The following is a 12376-nucleotide window of genomic DNA, read 5'->3' as shown; positions in this document are numbered from 1 at the left end:
TTTTAATTCAGGATTCATAACGAAACGATGCCGGATGAGGGGGATGACAACGCCCGAGTCTAGTTGGCAGCCACGGCTAATGTCAGTAGCCGAGCGATAGCTCAACTGACTGGTCGTGTGGCCCCCTTCCTTTCGGCGACCCACACGCACCACCGGTGTAAAGGAAGGAGGATTAAACACCCCCCCCCATCCCCCGCTCCCGACAGCATGGGGAGGCCTTCATCCAGCAGTAGATTCCATAAGGGGCTGTAAACAATATTCTAATGTAAAGTACAGTATAGCATCTGAAAATGGTGGCCTTTCTGCAACCTCGTGTGTGTATGTATAGCAACTTCTTCTGGCATCAATAAGGGTCTACCCCTTTTTATTTCTCCAAAGCTTCTGGGACGGAAAGGTTACCGCGTGTCATTCCACGCTTCCCTCTGTTGGAGTAGGCAGAATTCCCACGTATCTTCTATCTTGATGCCTTCATCGTTACGAAAGGGGTTGGGGGGGGGGGGGGCTCTTCTCCCCGTTGTCTGCGTAACAAAGCGGCGAACGCTCGCGCCAATCCTTATCCCAGCCGTCGGCTTTTGCCGCCGACGGCACCGTCCCAAAAGTCTCTCTCGCGTGATCCATCGCGTCCAGGTTGCATCGCCCAAATTTCCGTTCGGCGCAAAAAAAAACACCTCCCCTGCCCACGCTAAATCGAGGCGTCCGTGCGCGGTTGACTTCGCCTTCTAAATCCCTCGACCATCGCCATCGCCTTGTCTTCACCTCGGCTGCTGCGGCGTCGTTCCTCGTCTCTCCGTATCGCCGCTTTGCGCAGACGGCGGGGGTGGAGGGGGGAAGCCCCATTGATCTAGCGGGAGACATTCGGTGGCTGTGCATCCCGTAACAAAAAAAACAAAAAACCCTTTTTGAAGTGCTGCACATCCCCCGCCATGCGAGACCGACGATAACGACGACTGCGGGCTGCTTCGGCCTCTCTTTCCCCCCCCCCCCCATTCGGTTTCCAGTAAACGTGGCTCTCTCCCTCGCCGCGTTTTGGCCGCATCTAAAAGACACGTCCCGCATATTCAATTCGTCTGCCGTTCCCCATCGTCGCACCTCGTCAAACCCCCCCCCCCCACCAAACCGTCGGCCGTCGTGTGACCGCCGCCGTGACGCATGCGGCCAAAACCACGCAATTGTTTCGCGTGAGCGGTGTTGTTCGCAAGCGCCTCGTGAAGACGACACCAAAATCGTGATTTTTTTTTTTAATTCAAGGCTTTTGTGATTCCCACGGTGTCCGTGGCGCCACCGATTTCCCAGCCGCGCACCGGCGGGACTTTTTCGTTCTGCCGTCGAGGTGTCTCTCCCCTTCGATGTTGACCGCTCCAGCGCAGCGCCAATTGATGAGACTCGAGGTAAATGTCGATCACGTGCATCCCCAAACACGTTTAGTCGAGCGAAATGCCGTTCCCGTTTTGGGCACGCGCGCAAAATGTGTTGTGTCCGTGTCTTGTTAAACACGGGGGGACGAGGAGGAGGGGAGGTGGGACAGGGGAGGGGGTGTTAACCTGCAGTGCACGAGTAATTAAATATTTTGACATTCGGCTTTGGACGAGAGCCAACGAGCCCGCGTCGCGTAACACTAAAACGCCGACGTGACCGCTTCACGCCGCAACGCGATCCCCACACCGCCTCTCGGCCACGAGTCGCCTCTTGAGGCCGAGTGGCGGCGGCGGCGGCGGCGGCTGCTGCTGGTGGCGGTGAGTTGACGGCTGCCCGTACAAAAGATCCCGCACACTCCGAATATGCACAGGCGCGCCTCGCCCACAGAGCGTGGCGAGCGCAGAGAACCCCTCTGCCCCACGGGGTGGGTTCGGGCGAGGTGGCGGCTGCGGCAAACTTGACCCTGAGCAACGAATGCAAACGGAATCGATTGACTACTCTGAGACATCCCTGCAGTGGAAAGAGGTGCCCGACAAACCACTGCTCCGCAAGAGGGATGGGGGGGTGGGCTGGGGGTTTGGTCCTGTGGGGTAAGTAACTCTACCCACGATAGAAACTTAAGAAAACCCTCCTACCGGGAATGTTATTCCTGTAGCCTTGTCTGGCACGTGGCATAAGCTGAGCAACCTTATACCGTTGCTGTGTTCTTTCCCAGTTTGTGCTACCGGGGCCGCATTCGACGTTTAGCCGTCCCTGCCCGAGGCATTACTAGGGAATCCTGAAATCCTCAATAAGCAGGCGGGCTGTGCGCAGAATGCAGGCAACCTCCTGCTGGTTCAGCCATCGTGTGATTGAATCCAGGCGGTATGTTACGAGGATTATCGTTCTATCCCTCTGCCGCAGTGGCAGTCGGGTGAGAGTTTACTGTCACGATGGCTCTTTGGACGTTCGTTGTTAGCCGTGCGCGTGTGTGCGCGTGTGTGTGTGTCCTTGCCTCTCTAATGCCAGAATAGGACTGGAATGTGTACCACATTGCTGTCGAGGCTACCACTTAATTCATTGTTGTGCTTCAGATGGGATCAATGTAATATAAAACGGGGACGGTTATTGCACACAGTTGAGGGAGCACTGCAGTGATATCAGAATATATTATCTCAATAAAAATGCATTAGTTCTCATCCGCGGAAGGGCATGTCTCTGAGTAAACACGATGACGTTTAAGGTGGTGGTGGTGGAGGAGGAGAGATCTATCCGACGTGCAAACCTTCCCTATTTGCATTGTATCTCGGAAAGCGAATTTCCTCACAAGCGCACACACTAATTAGAGCGGCATAACTCGTGAGCGTGTCATAGTGAAAACGCCACGGGTCCCTCGGCTTTGCGTACCGTTCCTTCAGCTGGCACATCGTCCTTCTCCGGCTGCTTTCAGGAGGAGGTGAGTAAATACAAAAATACTTTTTTTAATTTACCCGGTAAGGCCCACTGAGTTATACAGCTCTTTTTCAGAAGCGACCTGGCCACAAATGACAGCTTAACAAAGTGGCTTGTCACGTGGAAATTTAAGCCAGCCAAATGTTTTAAACGCGCGTTGATTCTAAATGTGGAGGGAAAACCCGGACGACCCGGAGAAAAATCCACGGTGAGAACATGCAAACTCCAAATATACAGGTGTCAGGGTTGAGATCGAAACCACGACCTCCTTCATACCAGGCAAGGGAGTCAACATCTCGCCTCCACGGCTCATTAACATATCTCAGGAAGGCATGATCTATCACTGTGCCGGAGGTAATTCCAAGCAGTTGGTTTCTAATAAATAATGAAAAAAACTTTGAATATGTATCAATCCTGCTGCAACCTTAACAGTTAAATATAATGGAGGTGACGTTTTGGGCAAGGGCCCTCTTTTATTATTTTATATGCCATGAAGAAGGACCATTGCCTGAAACGTCACCTGTCATATAAATATCCTTTTAAGGCCACAGCATTATTTATGAGTGAGTTACGCTTTTTGTGTGCTTGTGCACCACTTCCAATACAGCAGCATCACCAAATAATTTGTTCAATAATGGACTGACCTCAATCCTGGACTCATCTTCGCGCGGTTTATGTATGGTTATGTATCCAAGGCAGAGGATGATTATATCACTGATGTCCGAGAAAGATCAAGCCAGCTCGCGAGAAAGCTTCCCATAATCTGTTGTGAATGCAGATTATTTTGGATTAAGAAACATTTCCTGTTATCCTTGTCTGCAAACTAAGCTTTGTCTAATCTCTCACTCAAACACTGCTGCCCTTTATCCAACAACTGACCCGTTTCTGAACATCACACACATCGGATTTAGTACAAAATTAAGCAAAACCCACCAGTGATGGTGACTTTGCAGGGAAGCTTTCATTCAGCAGTGGATAATGGCTCAATATGAAACGAAGCATGAATTGCTTTGTTTTGAAAAGTGAAAAAGTAATTGCAAAAGTGGATTGAGATTAAAAGAACATTCTGCTGTGTTTTTTATATGTTAAATCATAAAATAATTGGCCAATACATCTATTCCAAAAAAATATTAAATACATATTAATCAAGATAACTTGACTGTATTTACTGAATATACCTTAATTTGCAAAGCAAACTACAGTATATCATCACATGCCACTGGAGAACCACCTTCCTACAGACGCGTGACTGTCCTGCATGGATAAACAAATCACATTTATTTTTTATTATTATTTGCAAGTTTCAGATTTCAACATTGTACTGATAAAACCATCAAAATGTTTTCATCAACTTTGAAAAGGCCCATGCTGGCAATGCACTTGTTTCTGGGAAAGCGACATTTGGGTGGACGGTGACCTGTGCCGTTTCAAGGAATCTGAATTTGAATGAAGCAGCAATGGCCAGTTGTGTCGTGGGTCGAGTGCCAGAAATCTCGCTGCTTAGCCAATCGGCAGGGCCCTTTGCAAGATGGAGTGTTTCTAAAGTGTGCTCCTGAAACCACATTTTATTCACATTACTGTGAACTGCACACATTAAATGTTGACTCAAACTTTCAAACGGGTTAGTCGAACATTTGTAGAGTTCTCCAGCAGACTGATATATTGCCTGAAATATTGCTTTCAAACTGATTAAAATTCATGGCAGGTAATACCGAGTATATTAAATAGTAGTATATTGCATAAACCCAAGCTAACCTCTTTGGGGGAGAGTGCCTGGTGCAACTGTGATTGATGTGGAGGAATTACTGTCGAAAGTTCTGTGGATTGGAAGAAGGCTTACTCCAAAAGAGTAATAAACAGAGTTTATAGTGTCACCTTAAGTCCCAGGCTTTTATGGTGTAACAGTGGAATCACGTGTAAGTTCATGCTTTGATGGGGTTTGGCAGTAGTCTGCAATAGACTGCCAAACTCCAACAAGAGGTTAGCTCATAACACTATTTAACACAATCATTGTTCCTGGGTAGTAAGTGTTATTTCGTAATTGCTCATGCCTCAAAAGTACAGAAAATGGCTATTACTCAATGAAAAAAAGGCTAATTTGTGTCTTTTCGTTCTCAAAAAGTCAGAAAAAACATATGAATCAAAATTTACATGTATTTATACCAAAGTAATACAAAAATGACTACAAAAGATTTAGAAGTGAGTAGTTTTTCGAGATTTACGATTATACTGTAAATCACGAATCAGCCCCCAAATGGAGTATCCCATCATGTTCTCGTTATACTGTTCTTGATAGCGGCGTTCAAAGTCCAGCATATCCTTATGTAAGCGCTCGCCTTGCTCCTCCGAGTACTCTCCCATGTTCTCCTTGAATTTATCAAGATGAGCATCAAAGATATGGACTTTGAGAGACATCCTACAACTCATTGTGCCGTAGTTCTTCACCAGTCTCAACCAGCTTCACAGAGTTTTCGACCTTGTGATTTCCCACGAAGCCACGAACCACTGTGACAAAGCTGTTCCAAGCCGCTTTCTCCTTACTAGTGAGCTTCTTGGGGAATTCATTGCACTCCAGGATCTTCTTTATTTGTGGTCCGATGAAGACACCGGCTTTGACCTTTGCCTCAGACAGCTAAGGGAAGAAGTCTTGAAGGTACTTGAAGGTTGCCGACTCCTTTTCTACAGCTCTGACAAATTGTTTCATAATGCCCAATTTGATGTGCAGTGGTGGCATCAGCACCTTCCGGGGGTCCACCAGTGGCTCCCACTTGACGTTGTTCCTCCCCACTGAGAACTCGGTCCGCTGTGGCCAGTACTGCCTGTGGTAGTGTGGCTTGGTGTCCCTGCTGTCCCAAAGGGGAAGAGATGGGTACTTGTTACCATTATGGAGCAGCACGGTTTTGAGGCTCCTGGATGAGCTGTCAATGAAGAGGCGCCACTCATTCTGGTTACAGGTGATTCCGATTGCCTCGAACAGACTGGTCACATTGTGGCAGAAGCAGAGCCCATCTTGATGGGTGAAGAAGCTGCAAAAAGGTTGGTGACGCTTCCTCTGATCTGCGACTTGCACACTTTCATCCAACAAGTTCCACTGCTTGAGCCGAGACGTCAAAAGCTCGGCATTGGACTTGGTGAGACCAAGATCTCTGATCAAGTCGTTGAGGCCTTTTTGGTTGGGGGAGTATGGGTTTCTCTCCTCAGCTCCACCTCAGAAATTGTCATCTGGATCTACAACGTCTTCCTCGCTCTCTGACTTGCTGCTCTCTTCTAAAGATGGCTGCTCTCTCTCCGGAGGAGTGGGTACGAGGAGCTCATGGCAGTGTGGCACCGGGGCGATGGATGAAGGAAGGTCCGGATACGTGATAGCAGGTGCATTCTTGCCAGTCCGACGTTTGGAAGGGTCCACCATGCAGAAGTAGCAGTTGCTTGAGTGGTCAGTCGGTTCCCGCCAAATTCCTGGGATAGCGAACTTCATGGCTCTCTTTTCCCTTCTGTACCATCCAACATAAATACATTTATTTCACCCATGATTGATGTGTAAGAGATTCTCGCAACATTTTTCATATTTGATATATATTTTTTCAATACATTGAAAATTGTAAAACATTTAAAAATGTTAAACTTTACAAAGTTAATATTTTTTTTTACAAATTTTTATAACATTAAATTCCGAGCAACAATTGTCCATCTTACCTTCCAGAGTTTTTTTTGCATTGCTCGCGGTGAAATGAGGTGTCGTGATCCCCGACAGGCATGCCGAAATATTCCTTGTAGGCCTCACACATCTTAGCAGATGCTTCCACAGAGTACTTTTTCGCTCTTGTCTTGATAAATGGCCGCAGACATAGTAATATGCGTCTGCCGGATGCTTGCAGCCTCTTGATGCCATCTCGGAAAAATGCAGATATGTATCCACTTAGGCAGCTGGAACTAAACTGAACTGGTGGGCTTAAGGACCCTGTATTTATACTACTATTTATTTTACTGGAAAGTTCTAGAATGTTCTAGAAATTACTCCAAGTTTACTCAGCACTGAATCTATCTGGAATGTTCTGGAAAATAGGTAAATTTAAAAATATCAATGTTCTGGTCACAAAAGCAAAGTTTCTGGGGAATAATAGCCATTTTCTGTACTTTTGAGCCATAAGCAATTCGGAAATAACATTTACTACCCAGGAACAAAACAAAATTGTTACACAGTGTATAATCAGAGACACTTGGGCTGGATGACAACACGAGAAACGTATATTTTTCTGGACCAATATAGAAAGGTCGCTGTAAAATCTAAATGCTGTAGTGCTGGAAATTGCCAGTCTTGTTATATCCTTTTTAGTCCGACGAATTTATGAGGTCCTGTCAAAAATGTCAGAATTAATGAACGGCACTGTATTCCATCCAAAGCACGTGCACATACGTGTGCACTGGAAGGCGAGTAGCATAGAATTAAAATACCTCAACCGATTAATATTGTCCACTGCCCACGAAACATCGCACTGCAGCAGCCTATAGAGCACCAATTATACGCATGGTGATCACCCATTCGAGCACTATCCAGGCCTGAACCTGCTTAGTTTCCAAGATCTTGCGAGAGCGAGCGCACTCCGCACACTCCGATAGGCATCCAAATTAGTTGAGGTCACGTGGGGTCCCCTCCTCCTGCACCGGCAACATCGCTGCTCGCGATTGTGCAGGCTTCTGGAAGCCGGCCTGGAAGACTTTGGCTGAATAACTCTCTCTTTCAGCTGTCTCGCCGCCTGAAAAGAGGTTCCCTTCGAAGCAACGTTTCACGAGTCACATTCGCCGCGTGCGCTGCTGTAATGCGGCGAGTGTTTTCCGAGTGTGACCTCTCCAAGGTAGCACGAGACGTCTCGTTGGATCGAGTCTTGTCTCTTGCACGAAAACTCGCAAGGTGCACAAGTTCGTGTTGACTGGTAGCGGGGCGGCGGGGTTGTGTGATTGGCCCTGCTGAATCACGGGACCCTGCGAACAATGGGCCAGTTGTAGACTCAATCAATATATTTTATCTACAAGGTAAGGCCCACTGAGCTATATAGCTCTTTTTCAGAAGCAATCTGACCTACAAATGGTCGCTCAACGAAGTGGCTTATCACGTGGACATTTCCAGCAGCCAAATACTCTTCACACATGTTTCTAAAACCAACTTACTTGGGGAACACGCTTTGGAACGTCTTAGGCAGCAGCTCCCCGACCCGTTTGCCTGCCATACATCTTGCTGTGTGCTATAGCGCGCACAGAGCACAACAAGTGTGCACAGGAAGGCGTCCAAGCACACGGGTTCACTAAATTCCATGCAACAAATGTAAAGCAGCTTCAGCATTGCTAGTGCACACCCTCAAATGCGGTCCTGGCCGAGGAATCACGTGTGATCGTGCCCCACGTGATCGCCGCTAAATGATTCGTCTCACGTAACCCCCCGCCCCTCCCCCCGACATTGTGACGTGTGCTCCTGGCGGTACACGTGACGCCACAAAGTAAACCACAGGTTGGGAACCATTCCATGTCTGTTTTCCTTTCAAATTACGAATTAAATCAACGCCCCGAGGACTTGTTGGCTGAACCTCATGCTGGGTCTGAACATCAAGTGTATCCCTTGCTTAATACTCATCACCTTCGCATTTACACAGCTAGTTTCGTGCTTAATCCGAGTTGTAATTCGCACGACGCTTCTTCTTAGAGATGTTATTTTCTGATATTTCAAGCGGGGATTGTTTGACCATAAAATGCACGCTGCTGGAGGTACTGCACACCCAGATACCTTTATTAGTTTTATTTAACGTGCACTCTGTGCACTTAAGCCGACCGCTCGCTTGTGTAAAAATTACAACTTGACTGAAGTTAACTGCGTATTTCCGAGGTAGTTCGTGAAAGCCAACTCTTTCCGGTTTTCTTTCTTGTGTCGATTACATTTGTTGAATCTGGCATCACTCAGGAAGCTTATGCCATCAGCACGTGCCTTTGAACCATTGCCGAAGCTGTAAAAGCGGCGTTACTCGTGTCGAGTCATTGGGCCCCTGACAGGGCCGTCCATAGAGTGGGGTGCGGGGCCCGGGACAACTCACCCTGTGTGGGCTCGCCCCCCGTAGCGTGCCCCCCCCCCCAAAGCGCTGGGCCCGGGGCGGTCGACTTGACTCGCCGTATCCCAGGGACGGCTCTGCCCCCCATGGAAGCTTTTGCCCACCCAGGTGCTCCCACCGCCCACCGATGACAGATTTATTTTGCAACGTTGAGGCTGTTGGCGGATATGCAGCGATGGAGGGAGGGACACCAAACTAATGAGCCATGCTCCTGAGGACAAAACATGTTTCAGCTTACGAAAAAAACTATTAGGTTTGTATTCAGTGCATCCTTACACATTGGACAATCATGGGGAAATAGCTTTAAATAGCTATAAATGCCACTTAGTGCCGAAGCTATTAGATCCATTTCAGCAGAGCCAGAGGTTGGCCGAGGGGCTTAATTTCCACAAGATGTGACCACAGTGGCAAAGCATTCCAAGAGGCCATATTCGGCTCTGCCTCCAAATGGTAGAGATAACGCAGTGACTGGGAAACCAGCCAGGCTGCTTTGATCATCACCTCCACTCGGTACTTCTGCTGCCATGCAACATCTCACGGAAGACCCTGTTGATTGCTGGTTAGTCATCGGCACAAGGCTGTGCCTGGATCAGCTATATACTTCGAGATAAAAATAGAGCAAATATTGCGTGGCTTAAAAAAAATCCATTATCTATGAGAGACCAAGTACGAGAGGTTGATAACCGCGTTAATGCCTTGCCGACAATGCGGTTTGTCGAGGTTAGTTGCTGTCCAGGCTGTCGCACTGATAGCGGATACTAAAGCCTTTGGATCCGGGAAGCGCAAGCCAAGAAAAACAAAGTTCAAATTCGCGATGATGTCAGCTGGAAAAAACAGAAACCAAGAAAACTTGCTGGGGTGTTCCATTTCTTGAGATACCCAAGGCCGACCTTAAACGCTGCAGGCTGCTGCATAAAGTGAGCCATTGTGTTTCTAATATAACCTCATGAGTTGGGAGAAACTATTTTGACCGCACATGAAAAGGAAGGCCAACATATAATCAAAGCTCGAGCCACGAGTAAATCCACAAACTTTTACGTTTGTTTGTGGTCTGAAGGACCCTTGCGTGGATTTTTCCTCTGCTTCTCTACGGACACCCAGCAGCTTAGCCCTGTTTACACGAAGCAGTGTGGATCGCTTTTATCTACGCTCCAATTCTGTCTGCTGTCTGCCCCCTTGTTCATATTTTGCCCTAGGCAATGAACTGAATATACGGCAACACAATTCAAACCAACTAACCAAACTTTGGCAACTGGAGCGTGAAGATGTAAAGGTAAACCGGAGATGAGAATGTTTGATGGAAAGACCAAAACAAGAGGAAAGGGAGGGAGGGAGGGAGGGGAGGGTGGAATAGAAAATCCATTGCCTTTGTTTTTATAACCTGTAGACAAAACAGCTTCACATGCAAGGCGGTAGGGTTCCGGCTAACGAGATGGCGCGCTGTGCTTTTGTTGTTGACGTTGGAAGAGTGCCCCGGATTCTCATCATGCGGGGCGCTTGCGGTGTCAATTGAGGTGGCACCGGCGGGTTCAAATGCCGTGAAGTGTGGAGCGTGTGTGTCATCGTGCTGATAAGCCACGCGCGCTTGTGTGACTGTGTCGGCGGCAGGAGCCAGTCGCGCCGCTTTGCGCGTAAATACAAACACGCAACACAACCACAACAACAAAAAACACCCGGAATCAGAAGCCCTACAAAGGACACGGTTGTTCGCCGTTGTCTGTCCCGACCGATGGGAATCTTTCACGACGTTCGTAATTGGTGCACGACGAGCCGTGCTGTAACCCATGGCTGAATTCATAACATAACAAATAATTAGTATACAAGCGAGAGAGCATACTATCTTTATATATTTTTTAACAAGCTGTTTACGTGCGAAACACCACCTCAAAATATCAGAATACGCCGTTGTTATAAATATATATTTTTTACATACCGAACTGCGGCAGATAGCATAAACACACTGCGCCAGTGGAAAGTTTGACACGCGAGACGCTGTCACGGTCCGGGCCAAGTCTCGCCGGGTGCAACTCATCAAGAGCTCACGGCCAGACGCGTGGACTCGCTCACGGCCCAAACGGCAGCGCGTGCTCGGAGCAGACTGCTCGAGTGGACACCGGCAAAACCATTTGACGCCGCCATCCAATTGCACTGCGGTGGCGACGCAAGAAGATCCCTGGCCTCGATCTTCCGCGAAGCTTCTTGGGGGGTGGGGGGGGGGTCACGACGCCCTGAACCGCATCCGCTGGACAAACCGCGGCAGCAAGCAAACGCTTGACGCTTGGCGCACGAATGGAAATACTTAAAGCTCTGTCGGGTCGCTGTGCCGCTGCTTCAACACGGAACAGTTATCTGGCCCAACCACCTCACTGTAACATGACAGTTGTTGTTCTCCATCAGCATCAGCCACCCGAAGAAGAAGATGAAGAAATAAAGAACCAAAGAGTATGGATCCTTACAGTCACGAAAACTTCAAATCTAGAAAGAAGAAGAAACCCACACGCCATGTAGGCAAAGGCGCAACCTTGCAATGCCCGCACCAAGAGGTGGCTATGAAGTAGCCCTTCTTGAGATTTTAGCCTCATCTGTCAAGCTGCACGAAACGCCTTGAAAGAGGCCGAGGGAACCCACACTTTATCCCACCGCATGTGCCACCTACCGATTTACTGGCTATTAAAAATGGTATGTGCAGGTTGACCTTTAAAGATCATCGTATGATTTAAAGGCACCATAAATTGTGTACGTGGTACAAATGTACGTGTGTGTGCTTACACGCATACTGTGTTGCGGAAGTGCGCTGCGAACCCGGTGGCCCAAGTTCGATTCTCGCTCACGACCAGTAACAGTGGCCTCCCCTAGGTCGACTCAGCCTCAAATGGGTACCTGGTGTGGTGTGTGGACATCGCCACTCGGGAGACAAAAGCGGCCGGGCGTGGAGATGGCCACCCACCTCCTCGTGTGCCGTACCGGCCTTCATATATGCTCGCTTAACAGCACTTGTCCCAACATTTTGTTGAGGCTATAAGGGCGATCTTTCTCTTTGTATCGCACATAATGAGTGGCGAGGAAGCTTTAGGAATCAGATACTGATCGAGAAATGCGCTAAATGTGGAAGCCCCGTAATGATTTACAGGGCTTACGTGTGATGAATGCATTGATGTGAAGGGTGACTGCGTTGAGAATATACAGCGCCACGCGAGTGCGTGTTGACTTCCGATATCCATTCTCAAAACGTTTGTCTTCTAAATACCCAGGCTGTGACTTGACTCCGCACAGCCCTTCCGATTGCCAGCGGAATGTTTCCACTGCAACGAATGTTAAAACAGGTGCATTATAGCGCATTGATGGTTAAGGGCGACTTGGCAGAATGAAGATCTTCAAGTCTCTTGCAGAACAGGAGATGAATCAAGCTTCGGCACTGAGTTTCACCCGGATCG

This window comes from Lampetra planeri, chromosome 13, assembly GCF_965212315.1.
Source record: "Lampetra planeri chromosome 13, kcLamPlan1.2.h2, whole genome shotgun sequence".
In the NCBI taxonomy this organism is placed as follows: domain Eukaryota; kingdom Metazoa; phylum Chordata; class Hyperoartia; order Petromyzontiformes; family Petromyzontidae; genus Lampetra; species Lampetra planeri.
This window is presented reverse-complemented; position numbering follows the sequence as displayed.